At 38.8% G+C, this 10,448-nt stretch overlaps 1 pseudogene; it reads right to left on the bottom strand.

Moving 5' to 3' along the window:
* Nucleotides 1-340: 340 nt before the first annotated feature.
* On the bottom strand, nucleotides 341-1,166 carry LOC118837047 (annotated as a pseudogene).
* Nucleotides 1,167-10,448: the final 9,282 nt, after the last annotated feature.

Raw genomic sequence — 10,448 nt, 5'->3', positions numbered from 1 at the left:
CACCATCTACCCTATATAATTGTACACATCAGTTGCTGATTGCCACTGGGGGAAGCTACACAATCTTGTTCAGTCCACCACAAATGTACATTATCTAATACGAACTATGCCTTTGCTACTGGGCAGCTTTTAGGTTTTTCTAATTAATTTTCTATTGCATTCTTCAAAGAAACTATTCCAAACCTTCCCTTCTGACACCATATGTTTTCTCCCTAGACAAAATACCACATATTCTCATTATTTAGAAAATTGAGATCATTGACCATGACTTAGCTCCCCTCTATATCATCCCCTATTCTCTTTTTCTTTGTTCCATTCTCTGAGGAATAGATAATATTTCTCATTGCCAAGGCCAATGCCTCTGTATATATGTTTTAGTTAATGTAACAATGAGTTTACTATCTAAATGAATATTGTTGAGCATACTGACCAGTGCAGACATAAACTAAAATTCAAATACTCTCCAGCTCTCACAATTTTTTTTTCAGGATAGAAGCATATGATGAAGGACAAGTTATAAAGAGAGGCTGCTGACTCCCTGGATACCTCAGAATTTGTTCACAGCAGGCAGATATTCTTTTCATAAATTTATAAAATATTTTACCTATATTTTTACTTACAGCTTTTGCATATTTTTCATCACTGTCAATAGCAAAACTTTAAGCTATCAGGAAATCCACTTCAATTCCACTCCCTTTGTTCATACTCCTGTAGAAGTTATTCTTCAGAGTATCTATCAACCAAGTCAGTATAATCTTCCTTATCTTCAGCACTGATACAGAAGGGCTGAAACATAGGAATTGATGAACTGGGCAATTTAAATCTTTTCTCCATTGATACTGAATAACCAAATGGATAAGAGCCACTTAAGTTTCATCCAGGCTGAGTTCTTGGAATTGGGACATACATTCCATATCTTCAGACACGATAAGAAGATCTTTATATTTGAGTCATACAGATGAATGGTAAACTGTTGTATAAAATACCTCCCACTCCATCTCCCTAATCCTCTGCTCCCTTACACCAACCTTTAAATGAAGAGTAATTACCTTGTTTATGCATGGCTGGCCCACACAGGGTGAGGTGACATAGGCAAAAATATTTACCAAGCAGTGGAAAGGGGAGCCTTATAGGGGAGCAGTAGATATGTCCATGTAGGTCAACATGGCCCACTCAGTCAGCTCCAGACCTATATCTGTGACTTTGATTCTATCCACTCCTATGTCCTATGGAAGTTTGTTCCTTTGGTCATTTTCTCTTTCTCTCCCATATTTCATTTTTCCTTTTTTGTTGTATACTGCCCTCCTATCCAAAAGCATGATCCAGTCTCCTCCATTCTTAAAGCAAAACAAGGAAAGCCATTTTAAAGCAACTACTCTGTGCCAGGCAGTATGCTAATTACTAAGGATTTTTTTAAAAAATTCAAAAGATAATCTCTGCCCTCAAAGAGCTTATACTCTAATGGGAGAGACAAGCATACAAGTACAAATAAGCTATATTCAGGATAAATAGGAAATAATTAAAAGGAAGTTACTAGAATTCAGAGAGATTGGGAAAGGCTTGCTGTAGAAGATGGGATTTCAGTTGGGACTTACTAGAAGTCAGGGAAGCCTATAGGAGATGAGGATGAAGAGCATTCTATATATGAGGGACAGGCAGTGAAAATGCCTGAAGTTAAGAGATAGAGGGTCTTGTTCATAGGACAGCAAGGTCAGTATCACTGTATTAAAGATTTCATGGCAGGAAGCTATGAGAAGACTGGAAAGGTAGAAGCCAAACAGTGATTTTTCATTGAATTCTGGGAGCAAGAGGAGCCCTACTGAAGTGGAGAATTGGGGCTGACATGGTCAGACCTGTGATTTAGGGAAATCTCTTTGGTTGTGGAATGAAGGGAGGATAGTTTTGGAAGAGACTTGAGGCAGGCAGCATGTCATATCTCTATATCTCTTCTCCCTTTCACAATCAAATTCCTCAAAAAGTTGTTTTTAATTGTTTGATCTCTTTCCTCCTTTCTCGCTTTTCAACACCCTGCAATCTAGCTTCTGAGTCCACCACTTCATTAAAACTGCTTTCTTCAAGGTTAGCCATGATCTCTTAATAGCATTCTAATTGTTATTTCTACAGCTCTAACTGCTAACTCTCTTCCTTTATACTCCTTGGCTCCCAAAAGAAATTTCTCATACCGATCTTACCTTTCTTCTCAAACTATTTTAAAGGATCTTCATCCATTTTCATTCCCTGAAGCATGGCTTTCTCTACCACAAGCCTCTATCTTGTATTGCCTTCTTTCTTTATGGTAATTTCTTCTTTGCTGATGTCATTATTTTACATGGGTTCAATTATCATCTCCATGTAGATGACTCCCAAATTTGCATCTAGTCTTTCTTTTTCCTAAGTTCAAGACTGTCTGCTGAATGTATAGATCTGAACATGCCATTGAAATCTCACACTCATCATGCACAGCTAAAATGATACTCAGTATCTTCCTCCCTAAGCCAACCTCCTCTACACATCACTATTTCTGTAGGGGACCACCAACATCCTTTCATTCACCCATAGTGACAACGTCATAGTCAACCTTAAGTCATCTCTCTCTTTTCCTTCATTCAATCATTTCCCATATATGCTGCATTTGTTTCCATCCCTTTGTTTATACCACAACTATGCTAGTTGAAATATTCTTCACTTCTTATGTGGATTATTACAATAGTTTCTGATCGATTACTCTATTTGCCAACTCTCCTCTGCCCAACTGAACTTACACAAAACCACAAAATCAGTGATACTAAAGCACAAATATAATCATATTATTCCCCTTTTCAAAAATATTCAATGGCTCCCTATTGCCTCTGGGACAAAATATAAACTTTATCTGCCTGGCGTTGTATACGACCCACAATCTGGCTCCCACTTATCTTTTCAGATTTATTTCATATTATTCTCTTTCATAACTCAGCATTCCAGTCACACTGGCCTACCAGCTGTTCTTCTTATTCATTATGTCCTCTCCTATCTCCATGTTTTTTTCCCCACAGACTGTTGATCACCCTGAAATATACTCCTTCCTCATCTCAGTTTCACAGAATGCCTAACTTCCTTCAGAAACCAACTCAAGTGCCACCTCCTATGTGAAGCCCATTTTGATCTTTACAGATTTAGTATTATCATCCTCTTATATTTAATTACATGCATACATGTTGTATACCTCCATTCAAAAAGAAATTATGAGGATAATGACCATTTAGTTTTAATTTCAAGTGCTTAGCTCAATACTTTTAAGATATTAGTAATAAATGTTTGTTAAATTGAATTCTTTGGGCCTCAGATACCTTATTTGTAAAGAGAAGGGAGAAAGTCAGTCTAGATCATATTTAAGGTCCCTAGAGGCCTTAATGATCTTTGGTCTATGCCTCTTTGTAATAAATATATAATTGAATTCTCTCATCTTTCCCAGAAAATGACCCGAGAAGTAAATAAGTAAATAGGAAAGATGCTTAAGAGAAAGTAAATAGTTTACAGTTTCCTCTGAGATGTTAGAATAGACTATGGCCATTCCTGTACATATTACAAAAGAACAAGAAAAAAGCACCCTAGGATTTTGAGGGGGGAGTTTTGGTTGAGATGTCAATAAAATTTCAAAGAGGATGCACTCAGTCTGTACAGCAGATCAGACTATAGGCCACTGGGAGCTGGGAGATGTTGATGGACAACAGCCCCCTCCCATTACAGGCAGTTAGAGCATAAATATTGTTTATTCCATTTATACCTTAAAGTGTTGCCGTGGTAACATGATTATCTGGTAGTTTCCCTGGTCACCTAAAACCTCCCACTACCAAGTTTCCCATATCTCCTCATATCTGGCTGGCCCCCTCCCCCATCTCATGCAGGTCCCCATGGGGACAAGGAAGAGAAAGGGATGTCTTGGCATTCTATTAAACCAGAACCAGAACCATCTACTCATATCTTTGCTCTGTACCCAACATATCTAGCATCATAAACTAAGCAAACCTATTGATTTATAATCCTTTTACTCAAGCTAGGTCAATCATTTGCCACATCAGGTACCCAGGTTTAACCTGGCTTCCTGAGATGTCTAGCTCAGGATGTTAATGAATTTTGTTCTATTGCTCTCTTTTAGATCAGTCACAACCAATTAGGTGCCAAGTCTTCTCAATTTTACCTCCACAACTACTCTCACACCTTGTCTCTTCATTTCACTCATGACTACCATTCTATTTAAGGCCCTCATTACAATAGACTTCCAATTGTTATCCTACCTCCAATTTCTCCTCTCCAACACATCCACACATCTGTTCAAATGATTTTCCTAAAGCACAGATATGAGTGTGTTGACTCTTCTGTTCAAAAACCTTTATTGGTTCCCTATCACCTCTAGGACAATGTATGAAGAACAGGGTTTAGAATTTCAAGTCTATTACCATTTGGCCCTAGGCTACATTTCCAGGCATTACTTATTATTGGCCTTCTTACATTTTGCGTTACAAACTGGCCAACTTGCTACTGTTCACACATAAAATTCCATTTCTCATCTCTGTTGTCTTTGCATGAGGTTGTCCCTCGTGTCTAAAATGAAATGCCTTTTTACCTCCACCTCTGAGAATTCTACAGCTTCCTTCAGTGTCTACCTCAAATGCCACATGAAGCCCATCATAAAATTACTTTGATTTTATTTTGTATATGTTTTGTATTTATTTGTGTGTGTACATGTTTTTTATCCCAATAGACGGTCTACTGGTCTTTTTATCCCAAGCACCCAACTCAGTGTCTGGCTCAAAGTAAGTGCCTAGAGAATACATGATGATTGAGTGACTGATTGATTAAAAAGCAGAAGCCAACTGCTGCATATTACTGCAGTTCAGCAAACTTCTGGGGCCCTCAGGTGCATTTTAACCTTCAGCAGCCCTAGATATGTGCCAGGCATACCTACCATGCAATGTGACTTTGATTGTTGTATTATTCTATAGCCTCACAGTGCTAAAGGAAATGAGGATATGTAGGGAGTCTTGGGGTGAAGGGAGGGGAGATTAACTTATAAAAAGACTGAAAGGGTAAAGCAGAGTCAGGAAACAGCTTAGTGAATACAAGAAATGTAGAAGATGGTATTCTCTCAAGATAAAAAGGAAGAAAAGGATATATTGTAAGAATAGCTAACAGAGATCAGACCTAGTTCCATTTATTCCCTAAGCCTTCTCCGAACTTTGTGTAACTCTTTAACTTTACCCATATTTTAATTTTACACCCCCTGTAGTTTCTAGAAGACAAAAAAAATTGCTTAGAAAACTTTAACAAAAGTTATATGCTTGATTTAAGGATAGGAGGATAGGAGAGAAGCTGTGAGACTTCTTTTCTATTCCTCTGGGGGCCAGGGAGGAAAGAAACCCTGATCAGAAGTAGTGGATTATAGAAACAGGTGGGAAAACCATCAGGTTCTGTAGGAAGACAAAGAAATAACCTGAAATATCTCAAAAGTGTCCCCTGGCATGTATATAAGCAACAAGCTTTCAGGATCCCTGACCAGCCCCAATTCTAAACACACCATCTCTCTGTCTGTCTCTGTCTCCCTCTCTCTCTCTCTCTCTCTCTCTCTCTCTCTCTCTCTCTCTCTCTCTCTCTCTCTCTCTCTCTCTTTCTCTCTCTCTCTCTCACACACACACACTCACACACACACACACACACACACACCTGCCCTGTATCCTAAGAGCAGGGACTGAGACAAAAACATTTCTATCATTTGCCAGTAGTGAATCCACAAGAAAACATATGCAATTGAAAACTTTCTTTGATATTTTTTCCGTATTTTCTTTTTCTCTTTCCTTTTTTCACTTTGGGTTTTAAAAAGGGAATGTAAATGTCTTCTTCTCCTTTTTCATACCCTCCCCTACCTCCTGCCCAGTACCACTTTGATGCAGCCTGGGTCAAGACATTCCTTGAAGAGATCATAATTATTGTAGAAAAGGAGCAAATAAAGACATTTCCACAGGAAGCTCTGGAGCAAACTTGTCTGCTTTTCTCCACATGTCCATGTGACCTGGCTTTAAACCAAATTGGGAAAGTCCCATGAAAATTAGGCAAAAGTGGGTAAGTAATGAATCTTTCTGGATACAAGTTAAGAGGGGAGAATTTTGTCATAGTATAGAAAGAAGGAATCTCTCCAATGTGAATGGGGCAACTTAGAGATTTCATTCATAATACGAACATCAAGGGAAAATACTAACTCTCTTTAAATTGTAACCAATCTTTATCCCCCATTATGACTATTATTATCCAAAATTGGAGAATAATATATTAATATTTCTAAACTGAGCCCACATCTTACATTTTTAGCAAAGCTCAAACTCTTTCTTGTTTACCCTTTCGGGATTCTCTTGATCCTTGTGTTTGAAAGTCAAATTTTCTAGTCAGCTCTGGTCTTTTCACTGAGAAAGCTTGAAAGTCCTCTATTTTATTGAAAATCCAAATTTTGCCTTGGAGCATTATGCTCAGTTTTGCTGGGTAGGTGACTTGTTTTTCTTTTTAATTTTAATTTAATATATTTAGTTTTCAGCATTGATTTTCACAAGAGTTTGAATTACAAATTTTCTCCCCATTTCTACCCTCACACCCACTCCAAGATGGTGTATATTCTGGTTGCCCTGTTCCCTAGTCAGCCCTCCCTTCTGTCACCCCACTCCCCTCTCATCCCCTTTTCCCTTCCTTTCTTGTAGGGCAACATAAATTTCTATGCCCCATTCCCTGTGTATCTTATTTTCTAGTTGCATGCAAAAACTCTTTTTTTTTTGTTTTTAAACATCTGTTTTTAAAACTTTGAGTTCCAAATTCTCTCCCCTCTTCCCTTCCCACCCACCTTCCCTAAGAAGTCAAACAATTCAACATAACCCACATGCATATCATTATGTATAACCCTTCCACAATACTCATGTTGTGAAAGACTAACTATATTTTACTCCTTCCTAACCTATCCCCCTTTATTGAATTTTCTCCCTTGACCCTGTCCCCTTTCCAAAGTGTTTGTTTTTGATTACCTCCACCCCCATCTGCCCTCCTTTCTATCATCCCCACTTTTTTTAGTCTTCTTCCTCCTTTTTTCCTGTGGGGTAAGATACCCAATTGAGTATGTATGGTATTCCCTCCTCAGGTCAAATCTGATGACAGCAAGATTCACTCATTCCCCCTTACCTGCCTTCTCTTCTCTTCCTACAGAACTGCTTTTTCTTGCCACTTTTATGTGAGATAATTTACCCCAGTCTTTCTCATCCTATCTCCCTCTCTCAATATATTCCTCTCTCATCCCTTAATTTGATTTTATTTCTTTTAGATATCTTCCCTTCATCTTCAACTCACCCTGTGCCTGCTCTCTCTCTCTCTCTCTCTCTCTCTCTCTCTCTCTCTCTCTCTCTCTCTCTCTCTCTATATATATATATATATATATATATATATATATATATGTATATATACACATACATACATACATACACACTCACATATACATATATGTATATATATGTATATATATATATATATGCATATTCCCTTCAGCTACCCCAATACTGAGGTCTCATGAATCATACACATCATCTTTCCATGTAGGAATGTAAACAAAACAGTTCAACTTTAGTAAGTCTCTTGCAATTTCTTTTTCTTGTTCTTTTTCTTGATTACCTTTTCATGCTTCTCTTGATTCTTGTGTTTGAAAGTCAAATTTTCTATTCAGCTCTGGTCTTTTCACTGAGAAAGCTTGAAAGTCCTCTATTTATTGAAAATTCATATTTTGCCTTGCAGCATGATACTCAGTTTTGCTGGGTAGGTGATTCTTGGTTTTAATCCTAGCTCCATTGACCTCTGGAATATCGCATTCCAAGCCCTTCGATCTCTTAATGTAGAAGCTGCTAGATCTTAGGTTATTCTGATTGTGTTTCCACAATACTCAAATTGTTTCTTTCTGGCTGCTTGCAGTATTTTCTCCTTGATCTGGGAGCTCTGGAATTTGGTGACAATATTCCTAGGAGATTTCTTTTGGGGATATATTTGAGGAGGCGATCTGTGGATTCTTTCAATTTCTATTTTGCCCTGTGGTTCTAGAATATCAGGGAAGTTCTCCTTGATAATTTCTTGAAAGATGATATCTAGGCTCTTTTATTGATCATGGCTTTCAGGTAGTCCAATAATTTTTAAATTATCTCTCCTGGATCTATTTTCCAGGTCAGTGGTTTTTCCAATGAGATATTTCACATTGTCTTCCATTTTTTCATTCCTTTGGTTCTGTTTTATAATATCTTGATTTCTCATCAAGTCACTAGCTTCCACTTGCTCCAATCTCATTTTTAAGGTAGTATTTTCTTCAGGAGGTCTTTTGGACCTCCTTTTCCATTTGGCTAATTCTGCCTTTCAAGGCATTCTTCTCCTCATTGGCTTTTTGGAGCTCTTTTGCCATTTGAGTTAGTCTATTTTTTAAGGTGTTGTTTTCTTCAGTATATTTTTCAGTATTTTTTAGGTCTCCTTTAGCAATTCCTTGACTTGTTTTTCATGGTTTTCTTGCATCCTTCTCACTTCTCTTCCCAATTTTTCCTCTACTTGTCTAACTTGCTTTGCCAACTTCTTTTTGAGCTCTTCCATGTCCTGAGAGCAGTTCGTGTTTTTCTTGGAGACTTTTGTTGTAGGCTCTTTGACTCTGCTGACTTCTTCTGTCTGTCTGTTTTGGTCTTCTTTGTCACCAAAGAAAGATTCCAAAGTCTGAGACTGAATCTGGGTGCGTTTTTGCTACCTGGCCATGTTCGCAGCCAACTAACTTGACGCTTGAGTTTTTCAGCGGGGTATGACTGCCTGTAGAGTAATGAGAACTATGTTCCAAGCTTGGGGGGATACACTAGCTCTGCCACACCAGCACTCCTCCTTCCCCAAGAACCCCCAACCTGGACTGGGCTTAGATCTTCAGCAGGCTCTTCACTCCTGCTCTGATCCACCACTTAATTCCTCCCACCAGGTGGGGCTGGGGCCGGAGGCAGCTGCAGCTGTAGTTCTGTAGCTGCTCCACCTTCACTTCCCCCGGGGTGGTTGCCGAACCGGGAACTCCTTCCACTCCCACAGCTTTTCCCACTAACCTCTGTTGTCTTTGGTGTTCGTGGGTTGAGAAGTCTGGTGACTGCTGCAGCTCACTGATTCAGGGCACTAGGGCATGCTCCCCCCAGCTCCTGGTCTAGTTGGTCTGCACCGCCCATGCTGGGCTCTGCTCAGCCATGCTCTGCTCTGCTCCCAGCTCCATGCAGGATAGACATTACCCAGAGACCATCCAGGCTGTCCTGGGCTAGAGCCCTGCTTCCCTCCACTATTTTGTGGGTTCTGCAGTTCTAGAATTGGTTCAGAGCCATTTTTTATAGGTTTTTGGAGGGACTTGGTGGGGAGCTCACGCTAATCTCTGCTTTCCAGCTGCCATCTTGACTCTGCCCCTCGACTCTTGGTTTTAATCCTAACTCCTTTGACATCTGGAATATCATATTCCAAGCCCTTTGATTCCTTAATGTAGAAGCTTCTACATCTTGTATTATCCTGACCATGTTTCCACAATCCTCAAATTGTTTCTTTCTGGCTGCTTGCAGTATTTTCTCCTTGACCTGGGAACTCTGGAAATTGGCAACAATATTCCTAGGAGTTTTCCTTTTGGGATCTTTTTCAAGAGTCAATAAGTGGTTTCTTTCAATTTCTATTTTACCCTCTGGCTCTAGAATATCAGGGAAGTTCTCCTTGATAATTTCTTGAAAGATGATGTCCAGTCTCCTTTTTTGGTCATGGCTTTCAGGTAGTCCAATAATTTTTAAATTATCTCTCCTGGATCTATTTTCCAGGTCAGTGGTTTTTCCAATGAGATATTTCACATTGTCTTCCACTTTTTCATTCCTTTGGTTCTGTTTTATAATATCTTGATTTCTCATCAAGTCACTAGCTTTCACTTGCTCCAATCTCATTTTTTAGGTAGTATTTTCTTCAGTGGTCTTTTGGACCTCCTTTTCCATTTGGCTAATTCTGCCTTTCAAGGCATTCTTCTTCTCATTGGCTTTTTGGGGCTCTTTTGCCATTTGAGTTAGTCTGTTTTTAAGGTGTTATTTTCTTCAGTATTTTTTTGGATCTCCTTTAGCAAGTCATTGACTTGTTTTTCATGATTTTCTTGCATCACTCACATTTCTCTTCCCAATTTTTCCTCTACTTCTCTTACTTGCTTTTCCAACTCCTTTTTGAGCTCTTCCATGGCCTGAGACCAATTCATACTTTTCTTGGAGGCTTTCGATGTAGGCTCTTTGACTTTGTTGACTTCTTCTGTCTGTAAGTTTTGATCTTCTTTTTCCCCATAAAAGCATTCTAAAGTCTGAGTCTGAATTTGAGTTTGTTTTTGCTTTCTGTTTATGTTCCCAGCCAACTACTCAACTCTTGAGCTT

Source organism: Trichosurus vulpecula, chromosome 2, assembly GCF_011100635.1.
Source record: "Trichosurus vulpecula isolate mTriVul1 chromosome 2, mTriVul1.pri, whole genome shotgun sequence".
Taxonomy (NCBI): Eukaryota; Metazoa; Chordata; class Mammalia; order Diprotodontia; family Phalangeridae; genus Trichosurus; species Trichosurus vulpecula.
This window is presented reverse-complemented; position numbering and strand designations above follow the sequence as displayed.